Source organism: Macrobrachium nipponense, chromosome 18, assembly GCF_015104395.2.
Source record: "Macrobrachium nipponense isolate FS-2020 chromosome 18, ASM1510439v2, whole genome shotgun sequence".
Taxonomy (NCBI): domain Eukaryota; kingdom Metazoa; phylum Arthropoda; class Malacostraca; order Decapoda; family Palaemonidae; genus Macrobrachium; species Macrobrachium nipponense.
Window position 1 is genome coordinate 73,927,291 of NC_087211.1, and position 12,421 is coordinate 73,939,711.

General features: G+C 44.5%; 1 protein-coding gene across 1 annotated transcript in view; it reads right to left on the minus strand.

Moving 5' to 3' along the window:
• LOC135197178 (protein Rae1-like) overlaps window positions 1-12,195 on the minus strand; it is a gene marked incomplete in the record, with an annotated part of 173,880 nt that extends 161,685 nt beyond the window's left edge. Inside the window, 1 exon segment of the mRNA XM_064224168.1 lies at window positions 11,710-12,195.
• Window positions 12,196-12,421: the final 226 nt, after the last annotated feature.

Consider the following 12,421-nt stretch of genomic DNA (forward strand, 5'->3'; position numbering starts at 1 on the left):
CGCCTGGCTAGCGCTTCTCGCCTGGTAGGCGCTTCTCGGCAGTCTGGCGCTTCGCGCCTGGCTGGCGCTTCTCGTCTGGCTGGCGCTACGCTCCTGGATGGCGCCTCGCGCCTGATTGTCTCTTCCTGCTTGTAGGAAATTCTCACGCGGCGGCTGGGCTCCTCGCGCCTGGCCAGCTTCTCGCGCTAGTCGTCTCCTGCGATATCGGATAGGGCCGTGTTGCCGCGTCGCGCCTGATTGGAGCCTCGCGCTTACGTGTTAGTTCTTTGCGGCTGACTGGCGCTCCGCGCCTGGCTGGCGCTTCGCGCTCGGCTGGCGCTTCACGCCTGGCTGGCGCCTCGCGCCCCGAACTCGCGGGTCTGTGAAAAATAGACCCTTCATCCGAAGAAGAATCTTCTTTTCTGGGAGGTTTGATAGTAAGGGTTTTTTTGACTTCTTCACAGGAGATTAACATCCTTTCTTCTTGGAGGATCTCTCGAAAGAACCCCGACTAGAGAAGCAATAGACTCTTGCATATCCTTTGTAAATATCTTCGTCGTTTCTTCTCTCTGGTCTAAACGAGAGGAAGAGAGCCTTCTTTCTCCATTCCCCACAACTTATCGGGAGAAGCCAAAAACCTTTGCTTTCTTATTCTCTGTCGGGGAGTCCTCCGAAAAACGTTCCGGACTCGAGTTTATGCCCGATTCTTCCCAGATCCTCTTCAAGGGACGAGAACGATCCGCTGATCTCCATCCTCTTTTTAGGTGAGGAATTCTTCGATGACGAAAACATTCACGTAGAACGCTTTTTCTAATGCGTTCTCTGGCAGTCTGTGACGTTACAGATTCTGCCCGAAGAGACGTACTGACTGGTGGGGATCCTCCATAACCTCCGTAAGGCTTTCGACATTCCTTCTCCTCTGGGCTTGGGAGCTTGAAAGAGGTCTAGGCCTGGAGTGTTGTGAAGCCAATCAGACGCCTCCTCCACTTCATGGGGAAATTCACATCACTTTCCACAGCACTACTTTGCTTACTTCTATGGCAGCCATTTTACGCTCCATTTTCATAAGCGCAGCTATAAGGCTTGCTATCTCCGAAGCAGAGTCCGTAGGATCTGCATTCAGAGAAGGACCTGAAATATTATAAGGAGCGTTCATAATGTTAGAGGAGGGTACAATATTACTCACCAATTCTCTGTCGGGGGAGTCCTCCGAAAACGTTCCGGACTCGAGTTTATGCCCGATTCTTCAGATCCTCTCAAGGGACGAGAACGATCCGCTGATCTCCATCCTCTTTTAGGTGAGGAATTCTTCGATGACGAAAAAACATTCACGTAGAACGCTTTTTCTAATGCGTTCTCTGGCAGTCTGTGACGTTACAGATTCTGCCGAAGAGACGTCTGACTGGTGGGGATCCTCCATAACCTCCGTAAGGCTTTCGACATTCCTTCTCCTCTGGGCTTGGGAGCTTGAAAGAGGTCTAGGCCTGGGAGTGTTGTGAAGCCAATCAGACGCCTCCTCCACTTCACTGGGGAAATTCACATCACTTTCCACAGCACTACTTTGCTTACCTTCTATGCAGCCATTTTACGCTCCATTTTCATAAGCGCAGCTATAAGCTTGCTATTCTCCGAAGCAGAGTCCGTAGGATCTGCATTCAGAGAAGGACCCTGAGATATATAAGGAGGTTCATAATGTTAGAGGAGGGTACAATATTACTCACCAAACCACTTGAAGATTGAGAGCTAGGCTTGGTTTTGGAAGATGACTTCCTTAACCGGTCTTTCTCTAATTCCTTAAATAAGAAGTTAGAGACTTCCACCCTTCAGCACTCAAACTCTCACATTCATGACAAGTGTTATCCATCGAGCATTCATACTTCCTGCATCTTTTACATACAGTGTGAGGATCAACCGAAGCTTTCGGCATTCTCACCTTGCACCCTTCATTCACACACATTCTCACCACACTTCCAGAATCAGACATCATGATGAAAATTCCAAGCCAAAATCCAAATAACGATCCACAAAAGCGTATGCCAGTACAACGATCCAAATACGTCACCAAAGGGTCCAAAACGATGATCAATTGTATCCAAAAACGAAATCCAGCCGGAGATACCAACAACGATGTTGCCAGTATGGCCGACAGAAAAAATCTGATGGAAAACGGGAATGGGTTCCTATTCCCGCCACCCAGCGGCGGCGCGGTGGATCACCTGACCTACCTGTAGCGTGTGCGCGAAATTCGAAATTCTGTCGGCGCGACGGAGTCAATAGCTATGCATATATCTGACAGGTAAGTTGAATGTATAAAAACGAGAACACGGAAAACCTGTAATTCCGGGGCATATACATTGACGAGGCCGAGAAGGAGCAGAAGAAGCCATAACATCAGCCAAACACACACACTAAACACAAGCGAAACAGGCAATGAACCGGGTAAAGGCCAAGAGAGGTAAACACGACTCTCGCCCAGGCGGTCAAAGAAAAGCGTTGTCGCAGGTGAATGGTCTTCAACCATTCTTCACCCGATCTATGCATGCGTTGCCAGATATCACAAGATTCCTTGCTGTCATCTGTTTTTTTAACCGGATCCAGCTAGGAGCTAGAAATTATCCTATTCTATCCTATTGTTAAGACCGAAGGTTTGCTCGCGTATGAACAGCAAAGTTTTACATTTAGTGGTCTAGTGTCTCTCATGCAAGTTTGTGCATAATTACATGCACGCACATGCACACACGTACACTCTCTCTATTTCCTTTGGCAGTAGGGCAACAGAGGGGTGATTAGGGGTAGTTACAATTAAACACTTCCAGTTTCTACATTCTTAAAAAAAAAAAAAAAAAAAAAAAAAAAAAAAAAAAAGAAAAAAAAAAAAAAAAAAAAAAAAAAAAAAAAAAATGGCCATTCTTCCCTACATGAATACTAAACCTTGTCTCTTAAAAGAGATGTACTCTTAGATCAGAGGAACTGTCTCAAGGTAATGACAGGCAGCTTCCTGGCATGTGATGCCCCAGGAAACACGGCCCCACACCATACTGAAAATTCCTGTTACCTCAACCTAGGAAAAAAGGACTCAGGTTACCCTTGAAGGAAAACCAGCTCAGAAGGCAGCAGAATATCGATCAATAAACAATAAACCCAGATAGTAACATGGTCTTATGCACACCTTGCCTGAAATGACAGTGAAATGGTATTGTTATGATACAATAAAGTTTTATGCATACTTACCTGGCAGGTATATATATATAGCTTATCCTCTTGACGCACTGGCAGAATTTCAAAACTCGTGGCAACCGCTAGTACACTGGTAGTTCAGGTGATGGCCACCCCGCTCCCGTGGCGCTGGTACTTGGAACTATTCCCGTTTTCCTCAGATTTTCTCTGAACCCTGTCTCCTGAGGGGAGGAGGGTGGGAATTTAATTATATATACCTGCCAGGTAAGTATGCATAAAACTTTATTGTATCATAACAATACCATTTTTATGCATGACACTTACCTGGCAGGTATATATATAGCTGATTGACACATTTGGAGGTGGGTCATAGACAGCAACATCGTCATAATTCAAAAATTTAACCAAAATTTTTTAGAACTATGTATTATGTTCCTTACCTGCTAAGGTAGCTGACTTCGTAGGTCCTGCCTCTTAGCCTGCTAAACCTTAGTAGCTCTCAACTAGGACGTGACCTGTTTGTTGAGAAAGCTAACAATAAGGGCCTGACAACTGGACGTGACCAATTCGTTGACAGAGAACCCTAGCCCTCATTCACCACGGGCATTCATGGCTAGGAAAGTTGTCACCTGAACCACACACACATATAATACACACTAATCACCAGACTGAGTTGGTCTTTAACCTCCTCAGACAACCATAAAAACACTATAACCTAATTAAAATAAAACCTAGCATGTTATTAGGTTATGGGTGGAAACTCCTTTGCCCAGTACTGTACCTGAGGATACGTACGGGGCCTAACGTTTGACAATTATCAAAAGTTGTCTTCACGTCTCTAAGGTAATGCGAGGAAACACAGAGTTTGTCCTCCAAAACGTTCGTTGAATCTATAATGTCCTTGAGGGCTAAATTTTTTCTGAATGCTAAGGACGTAGCTACTGCTCTCACCTCATGCGCTTTAACTTTAATTACACCGAAGCATTCTTCTTGACAAAGCAAATGAGCATCTTTAATGACTTCTCTTACAAAGAAGCCATTGCGTTTTTAGACATAGGTCTAGTAGGATCTTTAAACAGAGCACCACAGAGAACCTGAAGTTCCCCTAATGCTTCTTGTTCTTTCTACGTAAAACCAAAGTAAGGCTCTTACTGGGCAAAGAACCCTTTCTGCTCTTGACCTACCAGATCAGCCAGTCCTTCAATCTCAAATGATCTTGGCCATGGATTGCGAAGGATTCTCATTTCTTTGCTAAGAACTCCTGTTGAAACGAACAAACTGCTTTGTTGTGTTTCCAACCTATTTGCTTGTCAATAGCTTGCAGCTCGCTAATCCTTTTAGCTGTAGCTAAAGCTACTAAGAAAATAGTTTTCTTAGTTAGTTCTCGCAACGGTGCACTGCCCATAGGTTCGAACTTATCCGTCTCCAAGAATTGAGAACGACGTCCAAATTCCAAGAAGGGGTTCTGGACCGTCGATCCTTCTTTTCTTTGTATCAAACGATCTGAGGAGATCTCTAAGATCTGCGTCATGAACAGGTTTAAACCTCTGTGTCTAAACACTGCAGACAACATACACTTATAGCCTCTAATCGTCTGATTAGCCAAAACCTAGTTCTTTCTTCAGGTATAGCAGGAAATCTGCAATCTGAGTCACAGAGGTACTGGATGAAGAAATCTTCCGATTCTTGCACCATCTACGGAAGTTGGTTTCCCCAACTTCGCCTGGTACACTTTGATAGTCGATGGTCTTCGTGCTCTTGCCACTGCCTTCGCTGCTTCTCTAGAAAACCCCCTCGCTCTGACAAGTCTTTCGATAGTCTGAACGCAGTCAGACCACGAGCGAGGGTGTTCTTGTGGAACCTGTCGAAGTGGGGTTGTTTGAGAAGATCTACTCTCGTGGGTAGACTTCTCGGGGAATCTACTGTCCATTCCAGTACTCTGTGAACCACGTTTGGGCCGGCCAGTATGGGGCTATCAGGGTGAGCCTTGTTTCCTCGGACTTTCCCTGAATTTCTTCATTACCTTTCCTAAAATCTTGAACGGGGAAAAAAGCGTACGCATCTACGCCCCGTCCAATCTAGTAGAAGGCATCGACTGCGACTGCAAGAGGGTCCGGGTGGGATCGGAGAACAGTAGTTCGGTAACCTCTTCGTCGCCGCGCGGTGAGCGTGAAAAAGATCCACTACTGGAGTGCCCCAAAGCTTCCACAGTCTCTGGCATACTTGACGATGCAACATCCACTCCGTGGAAAGCACTTGTCCGTCCCTGCTCAACAGATCCGCCCTGACGTTCTTCTCTCCTTGAATGAACCTGGTGAGCAGGGTGACGTTTTCTTTCTGCGACCAAAGAAGAATCTCCTTCGCCAGGTTGCAAAGTGACAACGAGTGAGTTTCCTCCTTGTTTCCGTATATACGCCAGAGCTGTGGTATTGTCCGCGTTGATCTGCACTACTTTGCCGCCGCGATCCACGGTCTGAACGCTTTCATAGCCAAGAAGATCGCCATCAGTTCCTTCCTGTTTATGTGCCATGCCTTTTCTTCTTCGCTCCAAAGGCCTGACTCCTCCCGAGGGCCCAGCGTCGCTCCCCAGCCTGCGTCTGACGCGTCGGAAAATAATATCCGGTCTGGGTTCTTCTGCTGGAGAGACGTACCCTCTGACAACCTCTCCGGAACTAGCCACCACTTTAGTTCCTCCTTTATCTTTGGAGGAATTGGAAACCGGAAGGAATCTGGTTGCGATCTTCTTGGCCAGACTTCGTTCAGAAAGAACGGTAAGGGCCTCATGTGAAGTCTCCCTAGTGAAATGAACCGCTCTAAAACGAAGAGAGTGTCCCCAGCAGGCTCATCCACTCTCTCGCTGAGCATTGGTCTTTCAGTAGAATTCTTGCACTTTCCGTATACACATGGTCTGCCTTTCGGGTGACGGAAAAGCCCGAAAAGTCACTGAGGATATCCGAATCCCCAAATAAACTATTTCCTGAGATGGGATCAGTCGTGACTTTTCCAGGTTCACCATCAGACCCAGCTGCTGGGTTAAATCCAATGTTACATTCGTGTCCTCCAGACATTGCTGTTTTGATTGTGCTCTTATGAGCCAATCGTCGAGGTAGAGAGATACTCTGACTCCTGCCAAATGAAGCCACTTCGCCACATTCGACATCATTCTTGTAAAATTTGAGGCGCCGTGCACAGCCCGAAACACAGGCTTTGAATTGATAAATCCTTCCCTGGATCACGAATCTCAGATATTTCCTGGACCTTGGATGAATTGGAATATGGAAGTACGCATCTGAAGGTCCAGTGTTACCATCCAGTCGCCTGGTCGAACCGCTGCCAGTACGAATCGTTCGTTTCCATCGTAAAACTTGGTCTTTTCTACGAACAAGTTTAGCTGGCTTACGTCCAGTACCGGCCTCCAACCTCCTGATGATTTCGGTACTAGAAACAGACGGTTGTAAAAACCTGGGGATTCGCAATCCAGAAACCGGTTCTATTGCCCCTTTTTCCATCATGGTGACGACCTGATGCCAAAGAGCCTCTCTCTTCTAAATCGATGTAGTGAGCCCCTAGGGCTCTCGGAGCTGTAGCGAGAGGTGGTTTCTTGAGAAAGGGGATCTTGTACCCTTCCTTCGCTACCTTTACGGACCAAGGATCCGCTCCTTTGTTTTGTCCAAGACTTCCCAGAAGTCCAAAAGTCTGGCCCCTACACAAGTCTGGAGGACTTTTGACTCATTGTTTCGTTGAAGTTTTAGCACCTCGTTTTGGCTGGAACTCTTTTCCCTCTAAATGCTGGTCGGGAGAAAGTCCTACCCCGAAAGGGCTGCTGTGCTGTCTTCGTATCTTTCGTAGTCTTCTTCATGACCTTAGAAGGTAAATACTTCCTCACAGATGACGTAAGAAGATCTTGGGTAGCCTTCTGAGTGAGGGAGAGAGATATGTCCTTAATGATCTCTTGAGGGAAGAGCTGTCCTGACAGGGGAGAGAACATCAACTCCGACTTTTGCGCGTTTCGACACTCCTTAGCAGCGAACGAGCATAAGAGATGTCTTTTCTTCAAGACGCCTGCTGTGAATATTGAAGCCAATTCATTAGCTCCATCTCTCAAGGCTTTATCTATACAGGACATGATGCTTCTCGGACAACTCGGATAACTGGCGACTCTTCCATCTCCGAAGTCCGAGCCAGGGCCCCCAACGACCAGTCAAGAAAATTAAATACCTCAAAAGTCCTAAAGATCCCTTTGAGTAAATGGTCGAACTCCGAAGAAGTCCACCACACTTTGGCTGAATGCAAAGCATGTCTACGAGAGCTATCCACTATGTTGGAAAAGTCTCCCTGGGAGGAGGGCAGGTACTCCCAGGCCAAGACTTTCCCCCGTAGCATACCAAACACCAGACTTCGAAGCCAACTTGGCCGGAGGAAAAACAAACGAAGTCTTGCCCGACTCTTTCTTCTCCTTCAACCACTCATTTACTCGTTGAAGGGCTTTCTTGGCCGAAATGGACAAAGTCATTTTCAAAAACGACGATTTCTTGGCTTTCTTCGTCTTTGAAAATTGCGACAAAGGCGATGGCGGGCCTGAAGGTTGAAAATCTCCTTCAAACAGAGAAAGAAGGCACTCTGTTAGCCTCTTGTAATCCGAAGAAGGCGCTTCCGTCTTGTCCTCTTCCGTACTCTCCGCAAATTCTTCCTCCTGCGAAGAAATATCTTGAAAACCAAGATCCTGCTGATTCTCCAAATCAGAGTCCTTATGCAGCTGCTGTTTAGAAAGCGAATGCGGCACTGACTCCCTACAAAACTCCTCTCTTCCTTGTCGAGACAATGTTTTGACTTGCTGCCGCCTGCGTCCTGCGTCCTCCTGAACGTATGCGTCCACGCTGCGTCCATCACTTCTCCTCTTGCGTCCTGCGTCCTGAACTTCGTCCTTCTTACAGGACGCACTGCGTCCTGGATCGCGTTGTACGTCCTGCGTCCTCTTGGAGGACTTAACCGGGAGAGACGAGTCCTTACGTCTAACCGAAGGTTGTTCGGGCTTCTCCCATGATTGCACAATTACTGCCAATCTCTGCTGCATATCCCGCAGCACCTCCTTCGTCCCCGCCTCCTTACGAGACTCCTGATGATGAGGAGATCGAGGACGCACCGGGCTCACACGAGGCGGCGAGCGAACTTCCAACCGACGAAAAATCCTCTTCCTTTTGATAGGGATCATCTCTTCATCCTCCGATGAAAAATTCTCAGGGCTACTCCACCCTTCCTGGTCGAAAGCCCTATCCTCCTGTGAAGAGGACGGACAGTATGACCTCTTGAGAGGACGCGATACCTCCGCGAATCGCCTGCTCCTTGCCCAGAGGCCGAACTATCCGAAGAGTAACGGCACTTCCCAGTATCGCCTTTTCTATGGCGTACTGCAGCAGCCTGGGACGTCTCAACAGGACTGCCTGAAGGGACGCCTGATCGCAAGTCAACCCCTCTCGCCTCCCTTCGACTGTCGACATGCCTTCTCCCTTGGGTCTGGGAGCTTGACAGAGGTCTAGGTCTAGGAGCACGAGAGAGACGATCAGACGCCCCCTCCACACACTGTCACCAAACACTTCCACTTTGTCCGTTTAACCGTTTAATTTGGTCTCCCATGGGACGCAAGGGCAGCGAACACTTTCACTATTTGTGGATCCGTAGTATCCTCAGATACAGCAACTGGCGCAGGAGAAACCTGGGAAAAGGTGCTACATCTACATGTGAATGAGCTGGAGAAGACACATGCAAAGAATATCCAAAGGTTTACTCGAAGATCCCGATCTTTCACTCCTAGATACAGATCTTCTAACCCGATCTTTTTCCAATCTCTCCACATACTTCATAAGAGCCCTCCATCTCTTTCATTCAGACACTGACATTCATTACACCTATTGTCCCACGTACATACAAACTCACGACACTTCTTACAAATAGTATGTGGAATCTACCGATGATTTCGGCAGTCTCACCTTACACCCTTCTTTCACACAAACTCTAAACATACTTCCTGAATCAGACATACTAGACAAATTCAAATCAATTGCGATTGCCACTCTAACTTCGTGAATACGATACCAATATCCAAAAGTCAGATAACGAGCAGGAAATTCCAACAGAGAACCAACAACGATGTTGCCGGTTCGGCTGGCAGAGAGAAAAATCTGAGGAAAACGGGAATAGTTCCAAGTACCAGCGCCACGGGAGCGGGGTGGCCATCACCTGAACTACCAGTGTACTAGCGGTTGCCACGAGTTTTGAAATTCTGCCAGTGCGTCAAGAGGATAAGCTATATATATATACCTGCCAGGTAAGTGTCATGCATAAAAAATCCCTTTTAAGGACATCCATTTTCTCGGAGATGAGGCTGCATTTGAGTTTTTCCACTCAAAAGCTATGAATTTTTCTAAAGGGTTCTTGAACAGTGTGCTCAGCATCCTTAATCTTTAGCTCCAGTAGCATTCTTATACAGTGACTCAGGCATTGTATTCAACGCTTACCTTACTACTTCCCCCCTAAGCAACTTAAAAGTCAATTCTAACATGTCCACTGAGGAATCTTCACACTAGTTTACCTTCTGACTGGGACATCCAAAATCTTTTCCATACCTGATTTTCTTCTTGGTGGTAAGTATACATAATAAGAACATGTGCACTACCTTCTTAACTGAATCAATTTAATCAAAATAACCTATGTATTTCTATCACATGTAGGTGTTTATCTCATTTTTCTCTTGTCCAACTTTCAATACCAAAAATCTGTATTGCTGCATGTTACCAAGTTACCAACTGGTTTTGTACCTATTCTCCTTCATAGCTGACCTTTGTAAACAGCACATATACCCTAATTCTTGTCTGCAAATTATAAAGCTCCCTCCTTCCAACCTTCATTCCCAAATTAACTGTACATATCTTTATGGAATTTTGATTTTATCTTTCTCATTCCACTTGGGAGATTTTGCAGCACATCCCCAATTTAAAAGTTGTGGGTGACAGGGAGACATTTCTTTCATTTAAAGGGCACAAAAATAACAGAATGAATATATATAACTCAATAAAAGGTACTAGCCTACATCTCCCCATCCATGTACATCTCATAAATAATTCTCCATAAATAAACTGAGTGACTGTTGCTGATTTTAGTTCTTCTCTTTTACAATTCTATGTGAGCTAGAATTGTAATTTTGTAAAATTTAGAGTAAAAAAAAAGTATTTGTAAAGGACATGTGTAACTCACTGATAAGCATATTTTTTATGGGTTTCTCTGAAATGAGGAAACCATAAAGGAAAAGGCCACAATAAGATATTTATTAATGTAATATTTTAATGGAAGATTATACAAAAGGATGTATATAATGCACTAAAGGTAAGATAATTTCAAATATAAAAAAATACAAAATTTACCACCTTTTGTGTTGTGATGCCAGAAAACCTACAATCAATCAATCAATACCACCTTTTGTTTATATTTTCACTTTCATCTTCAAGGGGATGCTAGTACTAAACACCGTGCCCTGAGGAGTTCCGGCCATGTTTAATATCAGCCCACCATGGATGAAAAACAAAAAAAAAACAGTAAATTTCTCATTATATTGGTACACTTCTCAGATCTCACCTGCGCTGCACTACATAGGTAAAACGGAAGACTACTACTGCCATAGGGATAAATGTCAGTAAATATTACTATAATACACAATAGACATAAACACAAAGATAAACTTAAAGACATGGCAGTAAATATCACTGTTGAAGACTGGTGAGAAACAGGCCACATTAGTAGTCTTTAGTTTTACCATTATACCTAGTATACACCCTTTTCTACAGCCTATTGTTTAAATAGAATATTCAACTAGTTAACGATATCTTCATTTGGCCGTCTTCTTTACATTTACCAAGGAAGACCCACACAGGGTTAAAAAGATAGGTACCTATTACTTTCAATTTCCTGTGGAAGGTACAGAACATGTAAAAATATTTTGTTTTATTGGTACTATGAGCATTTGCATAGCTAGCTATTTTTCCCTTTCAAATAATGTGTTGTTGGTAGATCTATATTACTATTCCGCGACGGCCTAGACTATGGCAGTTGTGGTTTTTCTATGCAGTTTAACCTCCTGAACAAGAATTTTAATATTTGTTTGGACGACTATACCTAATCAACCCCCAGGAGCCAGTACTAAACACAGCAAAATACATTAGATGCCCCAATCAATAGTGGATGTCGTATTCGTGGTTACATTCCTTGCAGTCTGTGCGGAACTATTCTTTAGAATTACCGTGTTATTTCTTAAATGGGCCAACTTTAAAGTCTAACCAGTCTTGGGTACAGTCCATGTTTAGCCTATTTACCCAGTCTTGTAAGAGTTTAATACTAGGTAGATACAACCACTCAAATTTTGCAGTGACATTCATATTGAACACATTACAGGGACATAAAATTACAGCATAAAAACTCCCATTGTATTAGTATCAATTTATAACATTAGCCTAAAGCAGAACAACATCTACAGCTTAACCTAAAGTAAGTAGATCTACATACCTAATAACTTCGCGCTGGGTATTTCTTTGGAAATTACAGTTTCCTGAAGTAGGTATTTGAGTTGCTTATTAAGACTTTAACCTTATTTTTGAGGGGTCGACTGTAATTAACCCCCAAGGGCTAGCACTAAACACGGCGAAATACAATTGACGCCCCATTCCCTTATGGCTGTCACATGCGCAGGAACATTCCTTGTCCTCCGTTCCGGGTGATTGCCTAAAATTACCCTAAAGTAACCTAAGCAAAGTAAGCATCCTTATCCAGACAAGCAAGGGGATCTAGACGTGTTAATATACATCCCCAAAACACCAGGTACCTTGTCAAATGGGATCTTAACTTCAGGACCACTAATAAAATTATACAGTAGCTACAGTAGGTACCTAGCATAGTACCTAGGTAGGTACTTGGGATTTTAACTAGCCTAAGCATCACGCAATGCCTGGCCACGATAGGTAGGATAGCTATTAGGCTACAAGCTATTGAAAATCTTGCCTTTCTTGAGACAATAACTACAAGGTAAAAACGGCCCTTTAAACACAAATCAATTAGCTAAGCAAGTCAAAGCTTAAACTCATCAAGAAACGTCACTAAGGCAACCTGGTATAAAACACGTTTCTGGTCATCAATACCTAGCTAAACCCACCGTGGAATAGGTTTGCATGGGTAGATTACACCAGGTAGAAACAATAAACAATAAGATTACACACTGGAA